The 26603-nt window shown below is 44.0% G+C and overlaps 2 long non-coding RNA genes across 3 annotated transcripts; one reads left to right on the forward strand and one right to left on the reverse strand.

Annotated features, from left to right (window-relative positions):
• Nucleotides 1–10899: 10899 nt before the first annotated feature.
• Nucleotides 10900–13740, forward strand: LOC109943679 (uncharacterized). Its single transcript, XR_002266740.1, has 2 exons — nt 10900–11296; nt 13171–13740. It is a non-coding gene; the product is annotated as an uncharacterized lncRNA (long non-coding RNA).
• Nucleotides 11668–12789, reverse strand: LOC118476054 (uncharacterized). Of its 2 annotated transcripts, none has more exons than XR_004855326.1 (2): nt 12392–12789; nt 11668–12067 (listed from the first exon to the last, which is right to left on the reverse strand). It is a non-coding gene; the product is annotated as an uncharacterized lncRNA (long non-coding RNA). The 2 variants fall into 2 exon arrangements; XR_004855325.1 differs by having other exon boundaries at nt 11668–12064; nt 12392–12787.
• Nucleotides 13741–26603: the final 12863 nt, after the last annotated feature.

Here is a 26603-nt window from a genome sequence, read left to right on the forward strand (position 1 = left end):
CATTTCAACCTTCGGCCTCCGAAGGCCGAAGCTTTGCCAAATAGGGTGCATAATTATACCTTTGATATCTTCTCGTACTGTCAGGTCATTCTTCACATAAAACCATTCTGTCATCCAGTCGCCGGGCCACCTCTTCCGAAAGGTTGGCACGGGACAGCTTGACCCGGACCGAGAAACGAAGCTGTAGCAGCCAAAATTATTGTGATACTGTTCCTTACCCCAAGGTTTTGTTTCGTATGATAATTCGTGTATATTGCAGAAACTTTTTGCATCAGGCTTCAGACCTTGGCTTCTCACGGCCCACACGAAGATATTCAGCCTTATAATTGCCTCAGGGGTAAGTTGGTGAAGATAGACTTCGAATATTTTCAGCACCTCTACAACGAAGCTGCTCAGGGGAAATCTTAGCCCAGCTTTCAAAAAGCTTCGGTACACTACGACTTCATTCTCTTCAGGGTGTGGACAAGTCTTCTCCCCTTCGTCGGCCCTCACAACGGACAAATCCCGGAAATACCTTCCTCTCATGTTGACAAGATGATTCTCTTTGATAGTTGATTTACCATAAACTGAATGGCTTGGTCGCCAGGGACGATCTTCGGAGTCTTCACCACCGCTGTCCACATCATAACTGTCGCTGTCACCAGTATCCTCAGATAAACCTTCTAGAATCTCCTTGGTGATTTTTTCTGTGTTGGTCTTCGACATTGCTATAAGAAACCCCAAATTTTTCTCTTCATCGAGACTTAGCTTCATCTCGGTAGCAGCCTTCTTATCTTCAGACATCTTCGGGAATACTAAAAAACTGTTTTCAATGCCGAAGCTTCAAAACTTAAAAGCTCAGCAAATCTTGGTGCGCAAAAGCTAAAAATTGAGTGAGCGGGAGCAGATGGCAAGAAAGCGTGCCAAATGAGTTTGTGGTATGATCTTATTTATACGCCCAGTGCGTTGAAAGTGGAAAGACCCCGCTTGTCAGTGAATGTTGCTATTCTAGCAAAGGGAAGGTGTTTTTTCGGACCTTCGACGTAAAACCTTCGTCCATGTCGCAATCTAAATTTATTATTTTAAACAAATTAATATTGCGAGGGGCTACTGTTGGGGGCCTTCGGCTTACGAAGGTCCTCAAAAACAGGATTTAACAGTATTTCTGGAGTATAATGTGTGAGCAGGTATCTTCGGACTCAAGTCGGTATCGCGACAGAAGAAGACCAGAATAATACGAAGGTCGATACAGCGCCGAAGATGTGAGCAGGAAAGCTTCGGCGTGGTAGCAGAAAATGAAACCGACTTAGAGATGAAAAGGCTATTCAGACCTCGATAGACTACTATAGAATTATTATCAAATGTAAAGGGTATGAATGTAATTTTGTATGGGCTGTGTCCCGTGCCTATAAATAGGTGAACAGTACCCCCGTACTGTTCACGCTGATTTGGCATTCGCTTTTGCGTCACGCTTGTACTTTCATCTCCTTCAAAGTTGAAGGTACATTTGTAATTCAACGTTATTTCTGTTTATACATGATAGTAATATATAATTGTTTATGTTGTCCTTTATATTCCTTACAATTCATCCTTCGTCATTGTATAGTGTATTTATGAAGGTACGCCCTTCATAACCTTCGTCCAAAAACCATTATATCCTAAGGGGAATAATGCTTCGAAGGACGAAGGACTTTATCGATTAACATTTTCTATGTTGCCTTGTTCTTGACCCATAGCATCTGAGAACAAGTCCCCAACAGTTATTACTTCCTTCCCGGATGGGGACACTAACTTTACTGTCCCCTTGTCACAACTGACAGTGCTTGGTTTCGGTACAACCAATTCATCCATAGGATGACATCTAACCTTTGAGTACCCATTACCACTAGGTTAGCGGGGAAGTCTATCCCCCTTATTTCAAGCCTAAGATTCGGACACATCTTATCGGACTGAACTTTTCCCCTAACTGAATTAACTCTTAAAGGTGGAAACATTTGTTCTATGGGGATTTTATGTGCTTCTACCCATGATGTAGAAACAAAAGAATGTGTGGCACCAGTATCAAATAATACTTTTGTTGGATGGGATTCGACTGGAAACATACCTACTGCTACGTCCTGAGCATCCTGGATTGTTTCGGTCTCCAGGTGGTTCACCTTTCCACGGTTGTAGGCCTGACCATGGCCTCATGGTGCTTGTTGTGGTGCTCCTTGTCTTGCTGAAGTGTTGACTACTGGCGACTGCTGAGTTGCCTTCTTTGGGAAGTGCTTCGCCCAGTGATTTTGTGCCCCACAATAGAAGCATGCGCGGTCTCCTACTTGAGCTGGAGCTGCTTGATTGTTCTGGCTGGTTGCTGGGGTAGGAAGGCAAGGTGCCTGGTTGTTCTGATGCTGGTACTAATTTCCTCCCTACTGGTTGTTCTAACGGTATTGCTGCTGCTGCTACTGAGGAAACTGCCTCTGATACTGGTGCTGACGCTGATGCTATTGCTGGTGACCTTGAGGGTGTCCTTGCTTCAATTGCTGGGGCGGATTGCCTGAGTAGCGGGGACGACTGCTACTCCTGGCCTGAGATCCACCAATCTTGCGTTTCCTGTCCTCCATTTCCCGGCGCTTCCTTTCAGTCATTATAGCTCTGTCGATCAAATGCTGGAAGGTAGGGAAAGTGTGGTTGATCATCTAGTAGTGAAGGGGGTCAACTAATCCTCTCAGAAAATGGTACTGCCTCTTAGCATCCATATTGACATCTTCTGGTGCATAGCGTGACAGCTGCAGAAACTTGTCCCTGTACTCACTAACAGACAGGGGGCCTTGCTTCAAAGCTAGAAACTCCTCCTTCCTTAGTATCATCAGTCCTTCAGGCACATGGTAACGACGGAAGTTGTCCCTAAACTCCTCCCAGGTGATGGCTTTAGGGTTGACATGGGTGGCGAGGTAAGACTCCCACCAAGACTGTGATGCTCCCCTTAGCAGACGAGACCATATAGAACCTTCTCGCGATCGTTGCACTGAGTAGTGTGCAACTCATGCTCCACGGTACGCAGCCAATATTCAGCGTCCATGGGATCAACAGAATGGGCAAAAACAGGGGGATGGCCCCTCATGAACTCTGCCTGCTTGACTCTAGGCACCTATGGCATCTGAACTTGCACTTGAGGTTGTTGGGGGCGTTGCTGCTGCTGCACTTGCTGCATTGCTGCTAAGGTCTGACCAATTTCTTGGACTGCTTGGGTCTGCATCATGAACATCTTCTCAATGGTCATTGGGGGTGGTGGTGGCAACTGTTGCTGAGCTGCCTCCTCCTGGGGTGCCTGCTGCTCCTGCTGAGCACGCCTTCCACCTCTATGCCTGTTCTTAGACATCTGTGGAAGTAGTTGGGACAAGAGTCTACCTTATGCTGAGTTCTCATATAATAATAGTTACCAGGACAGTCTGAAGATGTCACCGTTCGAGGCTCTACATGGCACGAAGTGCAGGACTCCTCTATTTTTGGACCAGACTAGAGGAAGACATTTCTTTGGACCTAAACTTATTTAAGAGGCAGAAGAACAAGTTTGTATAATTCGAGAGAATTTGAGGGTAGCTCAGACCAGGTAAAAGAGCTACGCTGATAATAGAACAAGACCATTGGAATTTGAGGAACGGGATCATGTGTACCTCAAGATGTCACCACTTCGTGGAATGAGGAGATTCAAAGTCAAGGGAAAATTGTTCCCTCGCTATATTGGACCATTCATAATTTTTTTAGGCAAGTTGGAGAGATGGCCTATCAAATCAAGCTACCTGATAATTTATCTGATGTGCATAATGTATTCCATGTATCTCAACTTAAGAAGTGTCTCCGTGTCCCTGAGGAACAATTACCAATGGAAGAGCTCAGTGTTCAGGGTGATTTGACTTACACGGATTATCCGATCAAGATTCTTGATACTTTGACTCGAGTTACAAGAAATAAGGTAATAAAGATGTGCAAAGTACAATGGAGTCACCATGGCGAAGATGAAGCAACATGGGAAAGAGAAGAAGAGCTTCGCATAGATTTTCCCCACCTTTTCTCTAGTTCTTCCTAAATCTCGAGGATGAGATTATTTTTAAGGGGGGTAGGATTTGTAACACCCACTTTGTAAGTTGTTAGAAATAGTATCAATAGAGAAACAATTTCTCCTTATGTGGGTTTACCCTTTATGCATCATCCCATGTGAACACCATATTCAAAGGCAAATAACTAATAAAAGAATACATGCCATTAAAATTATGCATCATGCTGGATATTATTTTTGTGGTGTGCATTTTGTGACAATATAAAAATAAAGAGACAAGAAATATATTAATTCAAAAAAAAGAAATCTAGAATCTAAAAGAAATTCTAGAATTGAGAAAAGAAAAGGAAAATAAATATTATAAAAATAAATAAATAGAAATATGTTATTCCTACACTAGAGTGTGAATTTTTAAAATAGACTCAAAGGTGAAACTTACTTTGAAATTTAAACTTGATTCAAACTTACTATAAAAGGAAGAAGGATATAAAAAAAGAAGGTGACCTTATCTGGGCCGCAGACTCCCATTTCGGCCCACTAGGTCTTTCCAGCGCGCGCGCAGCCCATCTCCACCCGCGCTTCTCAGTGTGGCTTACAGGCGGGCCCGGCCTGGCAGCTATGGCGCGGTCATACCCCTCGCCCTTGTCTCACTGTCGCGCGGGCCTATTTGGTCAGCGCCTTCTCCTCCACGTTCCGAATCCGTCGTGAGCTCCATGCGCCTCGCATGAAATTCGGCTCAATCTGTTGGAGATGGGATGGAACCGGAGTACAAACCCAACCTTGGATACTTCCGCCCCTGGTAAACCCAAGCCTCTTCCCCGGTGAGCCACCATCGCCGTAGAATTTGTGCGCGCGGCGGAAGAGTCTCGCTGACCCTCGCTGCCGTCGATTGGTGTCCATGCGTGCTGCCCCGGCGTAAACCCGTGGTCGGGGGGGTGCTCCCTGGGTTCGCGATTCCTCACCAGTTGGAGCCCGTGCGCGAAGATCTGGGGCGTGACTGGAATTTGCCGTCGTCGACAGCCCGCGACGGTGGTGCATCGGTGCATCGTGGTCAAGCCGTTCGACCACACCATACCCAGTGAGGACTCCTCCTTCTTGTTCGCCTCGTCTTCCTGTGCATTTGGGTTAACGGAATTCGGATCTGACGCGTTGGTTCGCGGGCGCGGTCCACGCCGGCGAGGGCTCCGCCGCTGGCAGCCCTACGCGCCGCCACTGTCTGACCAGAGTTGGGAGGCTGGGTATCAGCCATCGGATCTGAAATGAAGGCTCTAGATTAGAAGAGAGATACCCCTTCATCGTTTTGAATCTGGCGCGTTGAAAGGAAATCGTGTGGCCGAGAGGGAGTGAAGGGCATCGTGCGCCGTGCGCCGTGGATCTAGGATCCAATGGTTGTGGGCGCAGCTAGGTATGTAGTCGGGATTCGATTTAATCTGGGCCGCACATGTGTGATCAGATGGCCAGAAACCCTAGATACTCCTTCACGTGTGCAAAGTGCTAAAGAACCCCTTAGCTTTCACATAAACAAACCCGCAGTCCATGGCTGCTGTTCTCTGTGTCTACAAACATTTACCCCGAGACCCCTGCTGTTCTTAGATTTTGAGGCCCAGTCTAGAGCGTTGATAATCAAAGAAGGATTAATTAGAAATTGCTTTTTAATTAAAAATAAGTGCTAAATCTTCAATAATTCATAGAAAATGCATATGAACCCAAATTACTCCACTCCAGTTCCTAAAATTTTGTAATTTTATTCTCTATCACCTAGAGCCTCTGTTTTGTCATGAAAACAGTAAGAAATTTAATTCCTCACTTAATCTATTTTAAACACTTAAAACCTTTGAAAATTCATAACTTAAATCTATAACTCCAAAAATTATGATTCCTGTTCCAAGGATTCTATTTTAATATGTAGAATATTACTGTGTATTTTGTTTTCATGTTTGGTGTGATGTTAATTTCCTCTATATACTGTGCTTGTTTGTATTGTGGCGAGTAGAAGAGCCCGTTGCTAAGGAACCTGGTGAGCAACAGGTTGAAGTAGCTGAGCAGGAGCTCATTGAAGGCAAGTTGTGCCCTTGACCATTTTTTACCCAATAATGTTCTTTAATATCATTTATTCATGCATAGGTTAATTTTGATGGGACCCAATAGGTTACCCTAGATTGTTTATCTCATTACCTTGTTTACCCCTAAATCACTTGGGTAGTTTGCTATTGCTTTACATGGATTTGGGATAATTATTTATCATATCTATGTTCCAGTTATTTTGTTATTCTATTTATGTTCATGTCAAGATCATTAATGTTAATTGGAACATAGAGCTTAACTTGAGAAACACGTGCCACCACAAGGGTTTATGGACGCCATTGGCTGACTAATTAGGAAAGCTAGTGGAGGACTACCTTACCCGAAAGGGGCAAGGGCAGTAGGGGAGTGGTCAGTGTAGGGAGGTCCTTGGTTGATTTTGTTGCGATGGCGGTCAGGCAAGAACGCTGCATTGGAGCTTCCTATAAACTGTAGCGGGTTTTCTCAAGCTAGTGGAACTTTGTAAAGGCCTCGTAGTGTTACCCTACCTCGCCTCCTTGGTAGAGGTGTATGGGAAGTCGCGATCCCTTGGCAGATGGGTAACATGACTTGTGGGTAAAGGGTACAACCTCTGTAGAGTGTAAAACTGGTATACTAGCCGAGCTCACGGTCATGAGCAGCTCAGGACTCTCTGATGATTAATTTATGGAACTTAAATTCAATTTTGTCATTTGCATATGCATGGGATTATTATTAATTTTGTTCTATTACTTTATTTAAGGTTTGGTATTTACTTACATCTAGTAATTGCTAATAAAAGTTTGACCAACATTAAAAGCAATGCTCAGCTTTAACTATTCTCTTTGATAAGCCTTACACTCCATGAGCTCCCACCTTTGGTGAGTTCATGTCACATTATTCCCCACAACTTGTTGAGCGATGATCATGTGTGAGCTCACCCTTGCTGTCTCACACCCCCCCCCCCACAGGAGAAGAACAGGTGGTTCAGGAGGAGCCACAAGGCGAGGAGTTTGATCTGATCTAGGTGGCGTTTCTCAGTTGACATTGGCGCCAACGATCCTTAGTTCGTTTTATGTTTATTCTTTTATTTTGTAATAAGTCTTCCGCTATGTAATAAATACTTTGATGTTTTATGACATTTATCTCTATACACTCTGTTATTATATATGTTGTCTTCTTGTTGGCGCATGTATGAGATGCACCTAGCTTTGTTCCTTAAAGTCGGGTGTGACAGACATGTATCTCTTTACTGTCTGGTAGACAGTAAAGGAAGTCATCTTCGTCATTTCCACCATATACCAAGGATCCTCATGGTATTTTAGATCCTTGGCGTAGTGTTCCACTTCGGTAATCTGCTCTTCTGATAGTTGCTTTCCCGAATCATGTCGAACAATATAGTTCAAATCATCCTGGGAAGATGCTTCGGGAGCAGGCGCCGGGGGTTTCTCTGGTAGGCTCTCTTCTGTAAGATTTTCTGGTACAGCTTCCAAAGGACCCGCATCAGCATGGGCAAAGGTACTAGTAGTAATCATCTTTGAAACATCTTCAGTTTTACTCCTAGAAGCTTTGGCAGAAGAAGGAGGTGGCATTTTCACAGATTCTAGAATAGCTTCCAAAACGCTAGCCATCCTCCTTTTCCTTGGAGTTTCTGCGATAGCCGACAGCTTCGGCAATATCATTACTTTCATGTTCGGCTGCTATGGTACTTTTTCTGGTTCTGGCTCTTTGGTCGGGTCTGCAATAATTCCAGTAGGCACAACAACAATAGTCTCTATGGCTAGGGGGTGTTTCCACCCTTTCACTTAACTTCGGCACATCGGTCGTCTCGATGCGCCTAGGTCTACATGTCAAAACTTTGATTTTCTTCGACCTCAACACACAAGTAGATGCCGAGGTAGCGGCTTTCCTCTTCCTCCCTTGCTTCCGGGTGGGATAGTAGTAGTCTGGGTATACGAACCCGATAACATCAAACACCATGTTTAACCGCTTCTTGTCGTGAGCGCCGAAGGAAGTTTTCATAGCTTCGTCTCCAAGTATCTCATCACTTGTTGCTTCTATGGCTTCCAACCAATCATCATTTGGCTCGTCAAACTGGTTCCTGAACCAAAAAGTGTACTTCAGATAAACCAGGCCACTCTGGCTGGAGCTAGCGGCGACCTCCTTCAGCATTTCCCACTCGCTTGCAAGAGGCCATACTTTGTACGCAATATGCTCTTGAATTAAGTCTCTTGTGCTAATATAGGTGCACACTGTGTTGAAAGCCGCTTGGCATGCTTGCACATCATTTCCAAGTGTAGTGGCTGGCCTCCTAATGCCGAAGAGAGACCATATAGGGCGTTGAATAATCCCTCTCACATCCACCCTCTGACTCATGTCATTCTTTACGTAAAACCATTCCTGCATCCAGGAGCCTGGCCACCTCTTCCGAAACGTGGGCACAGGGTAACTCGCCTCAGATCGAGGCACGAAGCTGTAATAACCAAAGTTGTTGTGATATTGTTCCTTTATGATCGCCTTTGTCTCATAAGACAGCTCATGAACATTGCAAAAGCACCTTGCATCTGGTTCCAGTCCTTGGCTCCTCATGGCCCAGATAAAAACCCCCACTTTAATAAGAGCTTCGGGGGTAATCTGATGAAGGTATATCTTAAATGTTTTCAAAACATCGACTAGCATCTTATGAAGCGGGAAATGAAACCTAGCCTTCATAAAGCTCATGAAGACTACCACTTCATCGCTTTCTGGCAGCGGAACAGTGTCCTCTCCCCTAACCCTCACTATAGACACATCATGAAAATATTTCCCCTTCATCGATTCAATTTGTCCTTGCTTGATGGTGGATTTCCCAAAAACAACATGGCTAGGTCGCCATGGCCGATCTTCGGCATTCTCATCCTCACTCTCAATATCGAAGCTTTCACTATTTTTGGAGTTCTCAGATAACCCAGCCAGCATCTCATTGGTGATTTTTTCTATGTTGGTTTTCTCCATAGCTTCGTAAAACCCAGCCAGTGCAGGGTCTATGATCTTCTTCTCCTTAGCCATTCAGACGATGGTTGCGCAGATGCCGAAGCTCAAAAGTCAATCGAGATCGAGAAACCAAAGAATGTTAAAGTGGCAAACACAACGTGATTAGCTAGATAGCACAAAAAATACTCACGACACATGCTTCTATATATATACTCAGAGCCGCACAGTTCGGTGGGTCCTACAGGTCAGTATAATTCGCTATTCTAGCGAAGGGAAGGTGTTTTTTCGGACCTTCGGCTAAAGGCCATCGTTCTAGTCGCAGTCTAAATTTGTTACAAAGAAACAAATTAATATTGCGAGGGGCTACTTTTGGGGGCCTTCCTCTTCCGATGATCCTCAAAAACGTGACTGGCCATATGTTTTCAGTATGACATGGGTTATTACAGGAGGTTTCGGCTTCGGGATGAAGGTCTTCTCTCACGGCAAAGACATATGATGTGAAGATGTAGCCTGAAGGTGATAAGATTGGACACCGAAGCTATAGTTGAAGAGCTTCGGCTTGATATGTTGACAAAGACCAGATATGATGCTGATCGAAAAGGGAAAAAGACTACTTAGTCCTTAATGATTCATGTTATGATTATAAATAGATGTCAGGGACATAAGTGTAATTTTACCCGGGCTGTGTGCCGTGCCTATAAATAGGTGAACAGTAGCTCCGTACTATTCACGCTGAATTGTAATCACTCTCTCGCGTCTTCACCTTCGAGCAAGCCGAAGGTATCAATGTAATATGAATTCTATCAATATTCATACATGTTTTATGAAATGCAAATATGAATGAATTAATGAGGTGAAGTTACTGTCTTCATCCTTTTGCATTTCTGTTCACATATTAAATGATGAAGGTGAGTCCTTCTTGACCTTCGTCTGATAAGCATTATACTCATGTCGAGATAATGCTTCGGAAGACGAAGATCCACAATAATTAATAATTGTGTTGCCTTGTTCTTGATCTACAACATTTGAGAACAAGTAACCAACAATTATCTAGTAGGAGGCCAGATGCAGTTCTTATAATTGCCCACTTATTTGGAATACAAAAGAGGGATGAGGCACCCCAAGAGTGTAGATCATCTAATCATATTAGATAAGCAATAGATACCACAACACACAAGGCAAAGGGTACTGTTTCACATTAAGAGCCTAAAACTGTTTAAATCTTGTAGTCTCCTGCCTACCTGCCCACCATGCACTAGTGTAATAGAACAAGAGTGTACAAGTTGACTCGCTTTCATAATCACTCACTCCACTCACAAGTTCGAGCTATTTGGTTATTTCAGGTACCAATGGGTGGTACCCAAATTACCTGAAATAAGTTCAGGTTTTACAAGTGGATACCCAATTTTGTCGAATAACATTTGGGTTTTGGGTATTTGGGCTTTGGATTTGGATATTTTTGGATTCAGGTTATGAGGTTTTTTGCCCAACCCTACTGAAATGTATCATTATCTAATAGGAGGCCAGATGAAGTTCTTATAATTGCCCACTTATTTGGAATACAAAAGACGGATATAATTGCCCACTTATTTGGAATACAAAAGACGGATGAGGCACCCCAAGAGTGTAGATCATCTAATCATATTAGATAAGCAATAGACACCACAACACACAAGGCAAATGGTATTGTTTCACATTGAGAGCCTAAAACTATATAAATCTTGTAGTCTCCTATGCCTTTACCATCAGTTCTCGACCTCATGATCCAACCCATAAGTTAGCTACCAAATATTCCTCAAATAGTTGACGCCTAAACGTGCAGGTGAATGTACCGCTTTTGACCTACTAATGTGTGGCCCAAAACACTATGTTACGTCGTGTGGTCGCACATGGGCTACAACCTAGGCTAGGCCTTGCATGCAACCTAGCTGGAGTCATGTCTGCCTCGCCCTGAGGGGCATCTGATTCTATCCAATGGTTGCGTTCACTTTGGTAATGTATAAAAGCTGTGATTTTCTTCATACCATGTAAACCCTAGTTCATTTCTATTTTGCCTCGACCATGCGGTCTCCACTCTTTCCCTCTTCTTCTCGATCTCTAGTGAGAGCACCATGTGACCTCTCGCTGGCATACGCACTCCCCTCTAGGTGAATGTGCTTCCATCAAGGGGCCCCGTGGCGGTGTTGTGGAATCTTGTGGCAGTGTCCTGGTCGTCAGAGATGGCCCTCTTCTCTATCCTTATCGTCGATGATGAACAAGTCTTAGGTAAGATGTCCACCACACTTTTGTGTTCTATATGGCTCGAGTGGGATCATTCGGCTAGAGTTAGGGTTATAGATCTTCTTTCCTAACCACACTTACCTCAGCGAGCTCTTCTTTTCACCCATATCTTCTTCTATGATGAGTTATTTTGAGGTTTAGCATTAGGGATTGTTGGTGACTTGCTCTCAAATGCTTCGGCTTAAGAGCAAGGCAACATAAAGAATGTTAAATGTTAAAGTCCTTCGTCCTTCGAAGCATTATTTCCCTTAGGATATAACGACTCTCGGACGAAGGTTACAGAAAGCATACCTTCGTAAGTACGACGTATATCAAAATGAAGGAGGGCTTATACGAAACATGAACAATGCGAACAATTAAATATGTTATCATTATTGTATTATTTTTGTGTTATTATCATGAATAAATAAAGATAATAATTTATTACAAGTGTACCTTCGGCTTGCAAGAAGTAAAAGGTACAAGTGTGGCGCAAAAGCAAATTCCCAGTTAGCGTAGTACTGTTCATCTATTTATAGGCACGGGTCGTAGCCCATGTAAAATTACATCCAGGCCCCTTGCATTTGATAATAACTCTATAGTAATTAATCGGGGTCTAGATAGCCTTTTCCTCTTTAAGTCGGTTTCCTTTTCCTGTCATCATGCCGAAGCTCCCTTGCGCACAGCTTCGGCTCTGTTCCATCCTTCGTTCCCCTTGTGTTTCTTCATACAGTGATTTTGACTCAAGTTCGAAAGGTCCATGTCCGAAGGTACCTGCTGATGTATTATACTCCAGAAACATTGTTAAATCACGTTTTTGAGGACCTTCGTAAGCCGAAGGCCCCCAACAGCCAACAGGGATCTTCTCCCCAAGTTATCCTAACCTCCCTAGACTACATAATTCTTATTCTATTGTTGTTCTAGCAGACTTAAGTTTGGAGAATCGATAGACCGACTCTGATAACAACAATATGATCTTTTTGACCTTTGGAACTAATCGATTCCCTCCCTTAACCTAGCTAGGTCCTTTCTGTAGCTCAATAGACTGAAGACTTGTGCACTAGTGAGCTAGAGGAAGAGAAACAAAGTATGGGATCATACCTTCAGGATTTAGGTGGATGGTAGTCGTATTGGCAGAAGAGATAGGGGATGGGCCTAGGAGTTGAGCCCCTCCATCTTGATCTTGCCCCTCCTCCTTGTATGTTTGTTGGATCATGGGGTGGAGCCTCATTGGTCAGCGATGTCCGTTAAGATCTATCGGTGTTATGGGTTTGATTGGGAGATTTCTATTTACTAAGGCGCTAAATAGGAGTTTGAGTCCTTTGTATTTTGTGGTTGCTAGGGTTTGGTAGAAGTGTGGAAGCGTTGACTTCCATGTTAGCCCTATCCTCGCTATTATAATGTTTGTGACTGGGGCCACAACCACGGGAGCTTAGCGTCTCCGATCAGGGCATGTAGGATAGATCTTGGAATGGTCCCTTGACCAAGTCCGAGAATATATGAAACAATTATATTTAGATATCTAATAAAAACTATAAATTAGAAAAATAACAGACTATAAAAAATTAGAAATATAGGAAGCAGGTTGGACGTGCTTGAAAGTCTATTCTTAAGAGATGTTGGTTCCCTAAGCATTTGTTTTCCCAGAACCATACCGTAACTTGCATAATCTCTAATGTAAAAAATAATAACGTGTGCGCACAAGCACTCTCGTAAGGGCTACTTTATTTTAGGTGGGATTAAACAAACGAGGCGTAAGGTAAGTGTGTGACCCCTCTCCACACATTTCAATGACATCACTACCAATAATGTCACGGTTACGAAATGATTGTTAATCAGGTACACTTCTCAGTATTGATAAAAAACTGACTCCTTTGCAGAATGGAGTGGGCACTTGGATGTTGGTCTGACGACGACTTTACTTGAAACAAATACTTTCGTTCCATGACCAATCGTTCTGGCCTGTCGTGGTTATATATAATTGAGTTTGCCGGTGTACCTACCAAATCCATTGTTTACTACTCGGCAACGAGTACCTTATGGCAAGATAAGCATCAGTACGTATATTATGGTTGAGTTGTACCTAATTTGCATTCCTCATTAACAAGTCAAAAACTGTTGAGGTTGACTTTGTACTGGTGAACAAACAAGGGTGAGTCAGACGCAACAACATATGGCCCGGACAAAACCACCTCTATATGAGTGGTAGCAGGATAAATTTTTGCTCACGAAGATCACACTTCTTTGTCTCCGATCCTGTTGACGATTATTCCCTACTTGAAGGATGCCTAGCTTGCACTCACTCTCGCGTACCTGGAGAGGTTTGCCCTGTTTCTATAAACACGTTTTATGCAGTGACGAAGGGCGAGAACATGTATCTCTAGGCATTTGCAGTAGTTAAAACCCTAGCCATTCAATTACAAAGCACGCATCCCATTTTCGACGGTCAACTTAATCCAAGGCAATTCATAGCCAGCTACGGAATAACGGTTGTATCAGAAGGTGATGTCGTCCTAGAGCTGACAAAGTTATTCATCATGGTGGTTGAAGGTCTCCCTCACGACTAGTAACTCTTTGAGACCACATTCGATACGATTTTGGAGCTAGATCAAGACCGAGATGCTTCCTATTTAAAGGATAGCAGCCCAAACCTAAGACGGCTGGGACCCTCATGAATTGCATACAACGAGATGACAAATCACTCGTCGTCTATCTTCAAAGATTCATCCAGTTTAGGGCCTAGGCGCCCAATGACGACCCGGAGGCTACCGTTATCGCTGTGGCCATTGCAGTGCTGGCACGAGGACAATGCATGCGCCTCACATTTTGTAAGGAACATCCCAAGTTAGACGCATACTACCACTAGTATAAAAGAGCTCTAATTCTATGATAAGCTCTAATTCTTCGATTATCACGCGCCAGTGGTAGAATACAGGTGTTCCCGACACTACAGGACACGAGAGCATTTTCGGCGGCATCTGGCCGCCAAAAAAATTTAGCCGAAAATAAGCAATTTTCGGCGGTATCCCATCGTACCGCCCAAAATAGTGGCCGCCGAAATTAACCAGGCGGTCTACACATGGCCGCCAAAAATAAATAATTTCAGTGCAAAAAATATGAAAGAAATGTAAAATCAACAACAATATAATCACAATAATATGACAGAAATAGCAATTGCAGAATTACACACATTCAACACAAAATATATAATTCGCCACAATTTTTCACAAATATATCACAACTCACAAAAATAACTTACAAGTATATTACAATCTAACACAAACTCACAATTCCATCAAAAATACATCATAATCCATCGCAACGTCCATATTCACCACAAGAGTCAAATCATCACATATCGTTTGAGTTGTGACCACTACCTCTAGAAGCGAAGAAGTCGTTTATGAAGTCGTCTATGTTGTTTGGAATCTGAAAGAAAGAAGAACATATTAATAAATACAGTGTTTACATGACCACTATTCAAACGAATTGTTTGTCATACTAACATCTTTTGTAGTAGCTCCCTTCCCTCTAGAAGCTCCTCTTAGTGCTAGTATCACCGGTGGTAGCGTGTTGTGGCCCATAAACACAAACAATAATTCTAAAATAAATTGAAGCACCTGAGGTGGAGGTGTGAGAGCATGTAATCCTCACTGAGGTATCGACAACTAAAATTGAGGGAAAACGAATGGTTGTTGTTGTGCCTGCTCTAGAAACCAAGACTATTGCAAATACAATATATTAGTTATAGGACAAATATACGACCGTGTTGAGAATAAATAAGACACTCACATTCATTGCTTGTTGTGCATGTGCATTGTGGGCAGCCATGCACTCTGATTGTTGTTGGAGGAATGCCATTTGCTGCTGTCACTGCTCTTCACGAAACTTTTCTTGCTGCTCTCTCATAGCCTCCTCCTTGCTCGAGCGCCTACTATGACTGCTACCACAAACCCGTCTACGATGAGGAGCCGCCACGAGACCGCAACTCCGTCGAATCAATCACACCGGTAAACATAGAATATCTTGAAAAATAAGAAAATTAGCTATTCAGTCAAAGTTTCAATCTTATTGAAAAAATTTCACAAGTTCATACCGTTCATGTGCCTTTCTTCCAATAGAATGCACAACATCAGTGTCAATGGTAGGCGCTCCTCGCCAATCATAGTCTTTTCCATACTTCCTAACCATCTCTTGCCTGTAAGTCTCCTGCAATACAATATGAAGGTTCAGCATGTAACACCCAAGATGTTTCTCACGGTTTCTACTCTGCACCCAAACCCTTGACCTGTTATCACACGTGGTTTAGTTGAGCCAAGAAAGCCAAAACTTAGCAACTAAATTCTAAGTAAGTATTTATTATTTAAAAATGCCTACCTTAACAATATGATGCAAATAACAGAGACAAAGTTTTCTAAAAACCAGAAGTCTATTAACATGGAACACATGAAGCAATGCAGATATTAGGTAAAACGACAATGAGGATAACATTATCATGAGTTGGGCTAAGTATACAAGTTGTAGATCACCAAAATATCTACCAAAGATAGTAAGAAAGTTTCCAAAGAAAAGTCTAAAACAGCCCCAAATCGATCACTCAACTAGAGAACTTAAAGGGAAAAACCAGCCTTTCCTCTAAGTCTTTTTCAGTCCTTTTCAAAGATCAACCGTGTTCATCTAGTTCGAAAACTCAAAAACCAATTGGTCCAATGAACAAAGTGGTGCCAAAATACCCCAGACACACCTGGTAAAGTTTGAAACCTGAAAGTGAAATGAGCCCTTGGGTCATTTCTATAAATGTTTTGGTGATTAGATGCTCAACACATATTGCTTTGTGCTAAGTATCAAAGGGAGCAAATGGAAAAGAAAGGTATGACTCTAGCCTTAGTAAATTATTTTTGGTACTAACATTATTCTACTAAGTGCTAGAATCCTTGCCAAATTGAGAGAACTCGGAACGGAGAAGTTTGGCTCAAGCGAGTCAGACTTGCACCAGCCTATGATGTATCAGACTGTCCCGTGTGCACCGGATAGTGTCTGGTACCTAGGGTGGTGCCCCAGCGAACTGGCTACTCTCGGGAAAAACCAAGTGCACCCTGGCTATAATTCATCGGACTGTCCGGTGTGCACCAGACTTTCCGGTGAGTCAGCCGCGCCTACGCCAACGTGAGCGCGGGCTACACATGGACTTCATCAAAGGTCGAAAGGTCACACCAGACTATCCGGTGTGCCACGAGGGTTGTGGCTGCAATGGTCGGCTTCGCCTGAAAAGAAAGGAAATCGCGCACCGTTCACTGTCTGGTGTGCCCACGGATAGAAGGCAAATGTGGCCTTCCGAATAGAGCTCCAACGGCTCCTAGCTGCATTAGGGCTATAAAAGGGACCCCTAGGCAAATGGAACAGCACACCAAGCACCCATTGAACATCCTATGATGCCGATACTTCGCATACACGCATCTGGTTCATTGTGATAAAGATTCGAGCACTTCTTTGAGTTGTAAACCCGATGTGCTTCTTTCCTGTGCTCGTTCTTGTCTTGTGTGCGTGTTGTTGCTGCAACTCTCGCTCTTGTGTGTGTTGCTATTCCTCCCTTACTCTTGTGCTCATTCGAGATCATTTGTGTAAGGAGTGAGAGACTCCAAAGTGTGGAGATTCCTCACAAAGGGATATTATTGAGATAAAGAGAACCGTGGTATTCAAGTTGATCTTTGGATCACTTGAAAGGGGTTGAGTGCAACCCTCGTCCATTGGGACTCCACAACGTGGAGTAGGCAAGTATTCTACTTTACCGAACCACGGGATAAAAATTGCTATGTCACGTGTCTTTATTCTCATGTGAATCTCTCTCTATCTCGATTCACTTTAATTGAATAATTGCTCTAAGTTTAACACTCACCTTGTGAAGAGCAATTGAGTGAAGAAGTTTACCCCGCTCGTTCTCCTCTCTCAAACTTGGTCATAGCTTTAACTAACCCAAGTTAGTACAAGTTTGTTTTGTGAAGCTATTTTTACAGGATCACCTATTCACCCCCCTCTAGGTGCTCTCAATTGGTATCAGAGGCGTTTTCTTCATCAAGGGACTAACTGCCCGAAGAGATGGATCCTAAGGGAAAGGGGATCATGATCAACGACAAGGAAAAGGAGAAGGAGACCCTCTATGTTGATGAGCAAAAAGGTGACAAGCCCACTGACTCAGGCTCAAACAACAAGAGGAAGGATGGGAAGAAGAAGAGGCGCATGAAGAAGATCATCTACTACGACAGCGATGCCTCCTCCTCTTCACCAAGGGACGACGACGACGACTCGTCCACGAAAAAGAAAACGGTTAATCGGAATTATTCTTTTGATTATTCTCGCATGCCGTACATTCAAATGCTCATTTATTGTCCATTCCACTTGGTAAACACCCCTTTGATGGAGATGATTACTCCTTTTGGATCCATAAAATGCGTAGTCATTTATTCTCTCTCCATCCTAGCATTTGGGAAATAGTTGAGAATGGAATGTATTTTGATAGTAGCAACAATCCCTTATTTATTAACGAAAAAATTCATAAGAATGCACAGGCTACTATTGTGTTGTTAACGTCTCTATGCAGGGATGAGTACAACAAAGTCAGCGGCTTGGACAATGCCAAGCAAATATAGGATACCCTCAAAATCTCTCACAAGGGTAATGACGCCACCATGATCACAAAGATGGAACTGGTGGAAGGAGAACTGGGAAGGTTCACCATGAAACGGGGAGAGGAGCCAATCGAAACCTACAACATGCTCAAGACCCTGGTGAACAAGATTTGAAGTGTCATAGCCGGTTTTTGGGGCAAAACCAAATGCATAGCATATGTGTGCCAGGATCCATTTTTCACACATATGTTGACGTCACAAGTGTAATATATCAAAAGACAATGCAATAAAGGCATAAAGAGTGTAGAGTAACTTTATTACATCATCCAGACAATAGTGTCTTAAAAGTATCATCATCAAAGTACAGCGAAATAAACATGGTCACCCTTCCATAGGAAGGTGATTGACGCATCATTAGACTTAGTACTCATCAATATCATTTGCAATGTATTCTTCATCACCCTCTGATCAAAATATTAGAAAGGGGTGAACTCACTTATGGTCGGGGCTCAGCAAGTGGGAGGAGTAATGCAAGTTTAACAAGGTAGGCTATGGATAAGCGGTAAGCATTTTAGTTGGTCAATATTTTATTAACAACGCCTGACTTATTAATTGTAAGTGTAGCCCAATCTGAATTAAACATAAGTACAGAATTATATCAAAAACACTTAAGTGAAACCACTTAACAAACCATTTATGATTCATCAGATCACGATTTATTTTCCATCGTTAAGTTCAATTATCATGTGAGGGTCCATGTTGCTCTTAACCTTGAGCACGGCTGACATATAAGTTTTACACTCTGCAGAGGTGGTACAACTTTACCCACAAGCCATGTATCCCCTCTAGCCTAAGTTGATTGGACCCGTAAACACTTCCTAGGTGAATGGCTAGGGATCCACTATGAGGCTTTCACAAAAATATCCTTAGTACAAAGCCACCCGCTAAGGTTTCCACGTCAGTATTGATGGCCCTCTAGGCGAGGTAACTTAGCCAAGACTACCAGCCCATGTTAACATGAACCGCCACCAAACCACTGTCGCCCCCTCTTGCCCATCTTTCTAGTAGGGTTGCTAAGCACTAAGTCTATAGAGCTAATTACCATAGCAAAAGCCATTATAGCACTCGTGCTTGCACTGTTACCCTGGGTGGTCACTCCATGTCCCATTTAATACAAAATGATCTTTTTTAACCATCGGGTTAACATCATAATAGAAATTTCATTTCCAGAACAATAGTATCATTAATGAGTGACATCATATTTATCAGGTTGAGCGATATCAAAAATTGTTAAGCATAGTGTTTATCCCAGGGTGATCAAGGAATAGGGTTGGTAATTCTAGGAAATCCTATTTAGGCAAATCCCATCAATTTATGCAAATATCCGAAAAGTAAACATTATTATATGTATTACTTGGGTACAAATAGAAATACAGAGGGAGAATCCACTTGCCTTGCTCGAACGTGTCCTGCGGGTCGTCTTTGAACGTGTTTGGTTCGTCTACCACGTACTTCTAATATTGATTCGTATATTGTACATACAAAAGAAAACATACACCAAATAAATAAACATACACCATTACATGGGTAACATTCACCATTACATGAACAATCACATACCACGCAAACTATACTTATAAATAATTGCCTAAATCATAATTATTTTATTAATCCACTAAATCTCAACTTTGAATTATCACAGGTGAAAATGGGCATGTGACTATGAAAGTATTTTACCTAGCATAGCATAAATGAAATGACTTAACAAATTCTACAGAAATAAATTACTAATTAATTATTTTCTTTATACCTAATAATATTCTTTTGGTTTTATCCTTTCTTTTCTAAAATGGAAATTATACGTATCGTTACAATATTATTTATAAGTCACATAACATTAATATTCCAAGAACTACTGTAAATTACTAATTTTGCACTTTAGTAACATAATCATGGCTATTTTGACATAAATAGAGATTTTACTAATTCTTAGTGAATAAGTGATATGCGTATGAACACATATATCATGACTATCAAAAAATCTATATTTTAACCTGACCAAAAAGATGTGGCCTAGTATCTCTTTCCATTTTCTTATATCAGTAAAACTATACTTAAACAACTACTAACAAAATATTGTTTTACGCTCTAAAATGAGAAGTTAATCGCAAACGCTTCTAGTACAAAGTTAATGAATCGTGGCATTATTTATTTTCGAAATATAAAAATAATGTCCATATCCAAAATATTGTTGCAGGGGCTAATTCACAACTAAACGTATACATTAGGGAGTAGCAAGAAACAAACAGGGATATATTTTTAATGGTTTATGGACTGGATAATATATGAACTAATTTTACACAAGTAAAGGGGCTAAAACACAAAATGGTTGTCTTCTACCTTAGGCTCACCGCACGCAGGGGAGAGCTCGGCGTGGGTGAGGGAGATGTGCTACGACCGTAGACGGTTCGGCGAGTGCTCGGCGCGACCGAGGCAAGGCGAGGCTCGGCGAGCTCGGACGGTTCGGTGGGGCTCGGCTTCGGTGTGGCAAACGGCGGCGCGGGTGAGATTCCGGTGAGCAGAGCGCGGGTGCGGAGAGAGGAGAGTGGGAGATGGGCGAGTTCGGCAGGGGAGGAGCAGGGCTCGGCTGTCCAATTTATAGAGGGGGAGGAGAAAGGGGAGAGGGCTTGGCTGCCAGGTGAGAGGAAGGGATGGTCGGTGTCCACCAAAGCCAATAATGGCTGCCGTTACTCCATTGATGAAGAGAGGAAATGGGGGGAAGAGGAAGGGGAAGGGTTCAACCGTTCCTGGTGCAGGGGAGGCGAAGGGTTGGGCGCGGATGGTCCAGTCGGCTCGGCCGCGGTCGGCGCACGGCCAGGGCGCGCCGTGCGTGTTGCTGCAGCGACGCGAGGTAGAAGAAGGGCCTGACGGGTGCGACCCGCGTGGCGGTGAGTGAGAGAGGGGGAGGCCGGTTGGGCTGGGCCGGTTCAACCGGTTGTTTTTTTTTCTTCTTCTTTTTTTCCTTTATGCCTATTTTCCAAAAATATAAATAAATATATTTTTAAATGTTTCTTAAAATTCATAATAATTATACCAAAAAATATCACCATTATAGAATTTATTTTTAGACCAAAGTGCTCATATTAATTAATTGGGTTTTCATTATAAAAGTAATTCCATAAAAACAATCATCAATCAAATGTGAGCAAACAAAAAATATTCCAAAGGTAAATAAGATCAAACACTTGAAAGAAAAATTCATTACTATAATTACCACTAAAAATCTAAATGCATTATTTTTAGTTGATGGTTTTGAGGTGTTACACGAAGCTATGGACGACAGATGATGACGTCGTTCAACTAATGCTAAGGTCATTTATTTTTATTGATCTGCATTTTGTAAATCTTATTCGTGAGAATCCCAAGTACACCAAAATGACGCCCAAGGAAATTCTCTGAAAATTTGTGAGCGGACGCATGATGGTAAAAGAAGCAAGGTATGTGGATGATATTGCAAATGGACCACTGCTTATTTATGAGTTGCAGCCCATTGCTCTCAAAGCAACAACCAGCATGGAGGCCCTACCTAACAAGGTAGCACAAGTGGAGGCTGCCGGGCTAAATGGGGATGGAATGATGCTTGTAATCAAGCGTTTTAAGACCGCCTTGAAGGGGCACAAGGAGTACCCAAACAAGAACAATTCAAAGGGAAAGCGCTCATGCTTCAAATGCGATAAGTCCGGTCATTCCATTGCACAATATCCCGATAATGAAAATAACAAGGGACACGAAAAGAAATGGAAGAAGGAGAAGAAGAAGAACTACAGAAAGGCGAAGGGTGAGGCACTCATTGGCAAGGAACGGGACTTCGACTGCTCTTCATCCAATTCCGACGATGAAGGACTAGCTGCCTCTGCCTTCAACAAGTCCTCCCTCTTCCCCCAACGAACATCACACTTGCCTCATGGCTAAGGAGAAGAAGGTACGTACACGAGATACCTCCAAGTATAATTCTTCTAGTGATGAGGAATATGATGATGATGATTATGTAGATTATAGTGATCTCTTTAAGGGGTTAGATAGATCTAAGGTAGATAAAATCAATGAATTAATTGATGCCCTTAATGAGAAAGATAGGTTGCTAGAAAAACAAGAATATATTCTTTATGAGGAACATGATAAATTTATTAGTGTTCAAAAATCTCTTGCTCTAGAAACTAAGAAAAATGAATTATTGTCTTCTGAGCTATCTTCTTGTCATGATTCTATTTCTAGTCTTAAGAGTTTAAATACTGATTTAAATGCTAAGCTAGAAAAAGTAAATGTGTGGCTATTTCTTCTGTAGAGCATGTGTCTAATTGTAATAGGTGTAAATATTTTGATATTGGTGCTTGCAATGCACATCCTTTTACCATTCTTAAGTTGAATAATGATGTTGCTAACCTTAATGCTCAACTTAATATTTGCAAGAGTGATTATGAAAAATTAAAATTTGCCAGGGATGCCTACACCATGTTACACCCCCGGTGTTACTATAACTAAAACTTGAGCATAACATCATGAGCATTAGCACATCATGTGTTTGTTACACTTAGAGTGCATTAACTAGGCAAAAATTTCAAACAAGTTGTATTAATGTGACTGGTCATGGGTGAAACCCTAGGGTAGGGCACTTAACCTTAAACCAAGCTTAGGAGTGTAATAAGGCTCAAGTATGAGAAAACTTCAAAACTCATGATAAGTAATCATAAGATATCACATTTAATGGACTTGTGTGGCATCCAAACCCTAAAAGTGCCAAAAACCCTAAAAAGACCCCTGGAAAACCCTGAGTTGAAACCATAGGGGGTTATATGTAAATTTTGCACAATTTTGGATCCAAGTGCAAAAGCCAAGGTATTAGGGTACCTCAAATCATGTGTTTCTCATGTTTGAGGATTTGCAAGCCAAATAATAAAGTTTGGACCTATTTGCAAAAAGGACACCCCATGTACCTCATATGCCTAAGTATAAAAACCAATTGAATGAGGCTGGCTTTGGAGCTCTACATCTTTGGATTCTTGGAGTTTTTGTTACGGGTCAACACATAAAACTTTTAGAGCTACTATAGGAGTACAAATTTGATTGAGTACTTAAGCCTTGGTATTTGTAACGCCCTGAATTTGGGGGTAGAATTTTTTTTCTTCTTTTCTCTCACCAAATTCAGGCGTTACTCTTTCCTTCTTCCCTTTTCTTCTCGCTAAGCCTTTATCTTTTCTAAAAGTTATAGCGAGAATTAGCTCGACATCTTGTGTAACCAAAACCTAGAACTATTTTTGGTTGTTGCATCATGCCGGATTATGCACTCTTTTGTTTGTGGTTGAGTGAATTGAAGAGTTAGGCATATAAGGAATTAGGGAAATTAGAAAAAGAAAAGCCTTTTCTTTTTCTCTCCCCCCCCTTTTTCTCTCTTTTGGCCCAGCCGCCCCCTTCCCCTTCACGCCGGCCCAGTTGGCGGCCCAGTCGCCCCCCCTTCCCCCTTCCCGCGTGGGCCCCGCGGCGGCCCAGCCGCCCCTTCCCCCCCGCCGTGGGCCGTTCCGGCCGGCCCACCCCGCGCCCACCCCCCTTCCCCCCTTTTTGGGCCCAGTCGGCCCAACCGCCCCTTCCCCCCTTTTTTCTTTTTCCAAAATTCTCTCCCCGCGGGTCCCGCTCGTCATCCCCTCCCCCTCCCCCAACTCTCTCTCTCCCCTAACCCTAGCCGCCGCCGCCCCCTCCCCCAGCGCCGCCGCCGCCGCGCCGCCCCCTCCGGTGAGCCCAACCCCCTCTCCTCCCTTCCCCCCTCCCCCGCCCGCCGGCGCCGCTCCCCGGCGCGGCGTTCCCCGCCCGGCCTCGGCGCGCCGCCCTTCGGTTGCCCGCGCCCCGCCGTGCCCGGCCGCGCCCGCCTCGCCCCTCCGTCCCGCGCCCGGTCGCGCCCGGCCGTGCCCCGGCCTCGCCGCCTCGAGCTCGCCCGCCCATGGCGTCCGCCCTCCCCGCGCCGCCCTCCGGCGAGCCCGCCTGCGCCCCGGCCGCCCCGCCTCGCCGCGCCCGTCCCCGGCGAGCTCGGCCCCGCCCTCGCCCGACCTCGCTCTGGCGAGCCCGCCCCGCCCTCGCCTCGAGCTCGCCGCCCCGGCTGCGCCCCACCTCGGCCCCGCCCTCGCCCGGCCTCGCTCCGGCGAGCCCGCCCCGGCCTCGCCCTGGCCGCCCCCTGCTCGTCGCCCCTGCCGCGCCCGGTTCTGGCTCGGCCGTCCCCGGCGAGCCCCGCCCCGGCTCGACCGCCCGCCCCGTGCCCGACTCGGCCGCGCCATCCCCGCCCCGGCGTGGTGGTCGGCCGTGTCCTCGCCCCGTCCGTGCTTGCCTGCTCGCCCCGTCGTGCCTTGCTCGCGTCGTGACGGCCCCGGCATGCCCTCGAGCTCGGCCCAGCGTGCCCATGGCGCGCGGCCTTGAGCTCGGCCCTGACGTGCGCACGGCTAGTTCGTGGCGTGTGCGTGCGGTCTCGCGCGCGTGCCTTGGCACGACCCGTCGTGCCCCGTCTACCCCCAGACGCCCCGTCTACCCCCCCCCCCCCCCCCCCCGTGTCCTATGCGCGCTAATCACGTGTTTATATTAATAAGATAGGAGTCTCAATTTGGAAATTGGTTACGTTAGTTAATTTGTATAGCTAATTGCCTAACTCATTTAATGTTAATCTACTAAAAGTGGTCACGTTTACATTAGTGCATGTAGCTAATTCTTTTGTTAAGACCAATTGGAACTAGAACACGTAACGTCTAGTTATTCGCCTACCCGTAGTGCGTCTCGGGCTTAAGCTTTAACCCTCGCGAGACCTTCCCCTGCCTCTTTCTAACCAAGGTAAATTCATTACCGTATGTGATATTCTATGCATATTTACTTTATTTGTTCCCTTGTATGGTGTACTGTTTGTTTCCTAATTTGAATGGATGAATGTATGTATGCTTGCAATCGTATAGAGAACGATCTGGTTGAAGAGCCCGAGGAACTCGCAGGAGAAGCCCCTGAGCAGCAGTCGGTTGGTGGAGGCAAGTGTCCCTTGACCTATCTCTGTCCTATTCATTCTTTAATTCACCTCCCGCATTACACATTTATGCCTAAGGATCGACTAGCTTTGTTATCCATGTCCTTGTTTACCTATTTGGGTTGGATTATTATGGTTTAGCTTTATGCTATTGCTTAACTCTAATCAATGAACATGATGAGATTATCTATGATACGCTGTTTCCCTTCTCTTATTATGATGTTGTACTTGTGGTCTTCAAGGGGGCTCGAGCGGTTTCTCGAGTGCCTCTCCGTAAGGACCTGTTCTATGGATGACCGCCCGAGAAAACAGTGCAACCATGAGGGTGGAATGGGATGCCCTTAGCTGAATAATTAGAGGATCCGGGGTGTAGATCACTTAGCCGTCGTGCCGTCAATGGGGCTCAATGTACGCGGCTCGCTCTGCCAAGTTTGGGTTCGCCCCTTGGGGAGGAGTGCGGTGCATTTAGGAAACCTAACGGGTGGCTACAGCCCCGGGGAATCTTTGTAAAGGCTACGTAGTGATGCCCTGCTGGGTCACCTTGGTAGTGATCAATGGAGAGTCATGATCTCCGTGCAGAAAGGGAATCACGACTTGTGGGTAAAGTGCACAACCTCTGCAGAGTGTTTGAAAACTGATATATCAGCCGTGCTCGCGGTTATCAGCGGCCAAGGGAGCTCCAGTGATTAGTGGTACTTGATCAGAGACATTATGGTACAGATGGTTATGAGATCGATGGTTTTGGTTATGACTATGGTACTGGTAAGTGGTATCCTTTCCGTTTGGAAAGGGTACATCGGGCTAATAACTTGGGTTAATGCTAAAACCTGGCTTTCTATTAGTAAATAATAATCTGACCAACTAAAAGCAACTGCTTGACTTATCCCCACATAAAGCTAGTCCACTACAGCCAAACAGGATACTTGCTGAGTATGTTGATGTGTACTCACCCTTGCTCTACACACCAAACCCCCCCATCCCCAGGTTGTCAGCATTGCAACCACTGCTCAGGAGAAGATCAAGCTGTGGAAGGAGACTTCCAGGAGTTCCAAGACTACAACGAATTCTAGGCATGGGTTAGCGGCAACCCCCAGTCGGCTGCCTGTGAAGGCCGCATTTATCTACGTTTCTTTTCCGCACTTTGATTTATTGTAAGGACTATATGGACGTCTCAGACGTATGATGTAATCGACTATTGTTTCCCTTTTAATACTATTTTGAGCACTGTATGATGATGTCCATGTTATGTAACTGCTGTGTACGTGAATAACTGATCCTGGCACGTACATGGTTCGCATTCGGTTTGCCTTCTAAAACCGGGTGTGACATAAGTGGTATCAAAGCCGTGCTGACTATAGGACCGCTAACCTAGAATAGAATGGTCGTTCTAAGGACTATAGACCTCTGTCCCTGCCTTGACTTTGATATCCCTTCAAAAGTTGGTCATACCGACCAAACCTATGTTCTACTATACATTATACCTTGCTGCAAATTGTGTTTTATTCTAATCCTTCATTTATTTATGATTCATTATTTGCTGGTCATATTAATTCTGTCCTCACCCTTTTGCTTGCGATGTCTTTTGTAGATGGCTCGACATGAACACACTGCACGAAAGTCCGTCATCCCCTTCTTA

Source organism: Zea mays, chromosome 1 (genome assembly GCF_902167145.1).
Source record: "Zea mays cultivar B73 chromosome 1, Zm-B73-REFERENCE-NAM-5.0, whole genome shotgun sequence".
NCBI classification, from domain to species: domain Eukaryota; kingdom Viridiplantae; phylum Streptophyta; class Magnoliopsida; order Poales; family Poaceae; genus Zea; species Zea mays.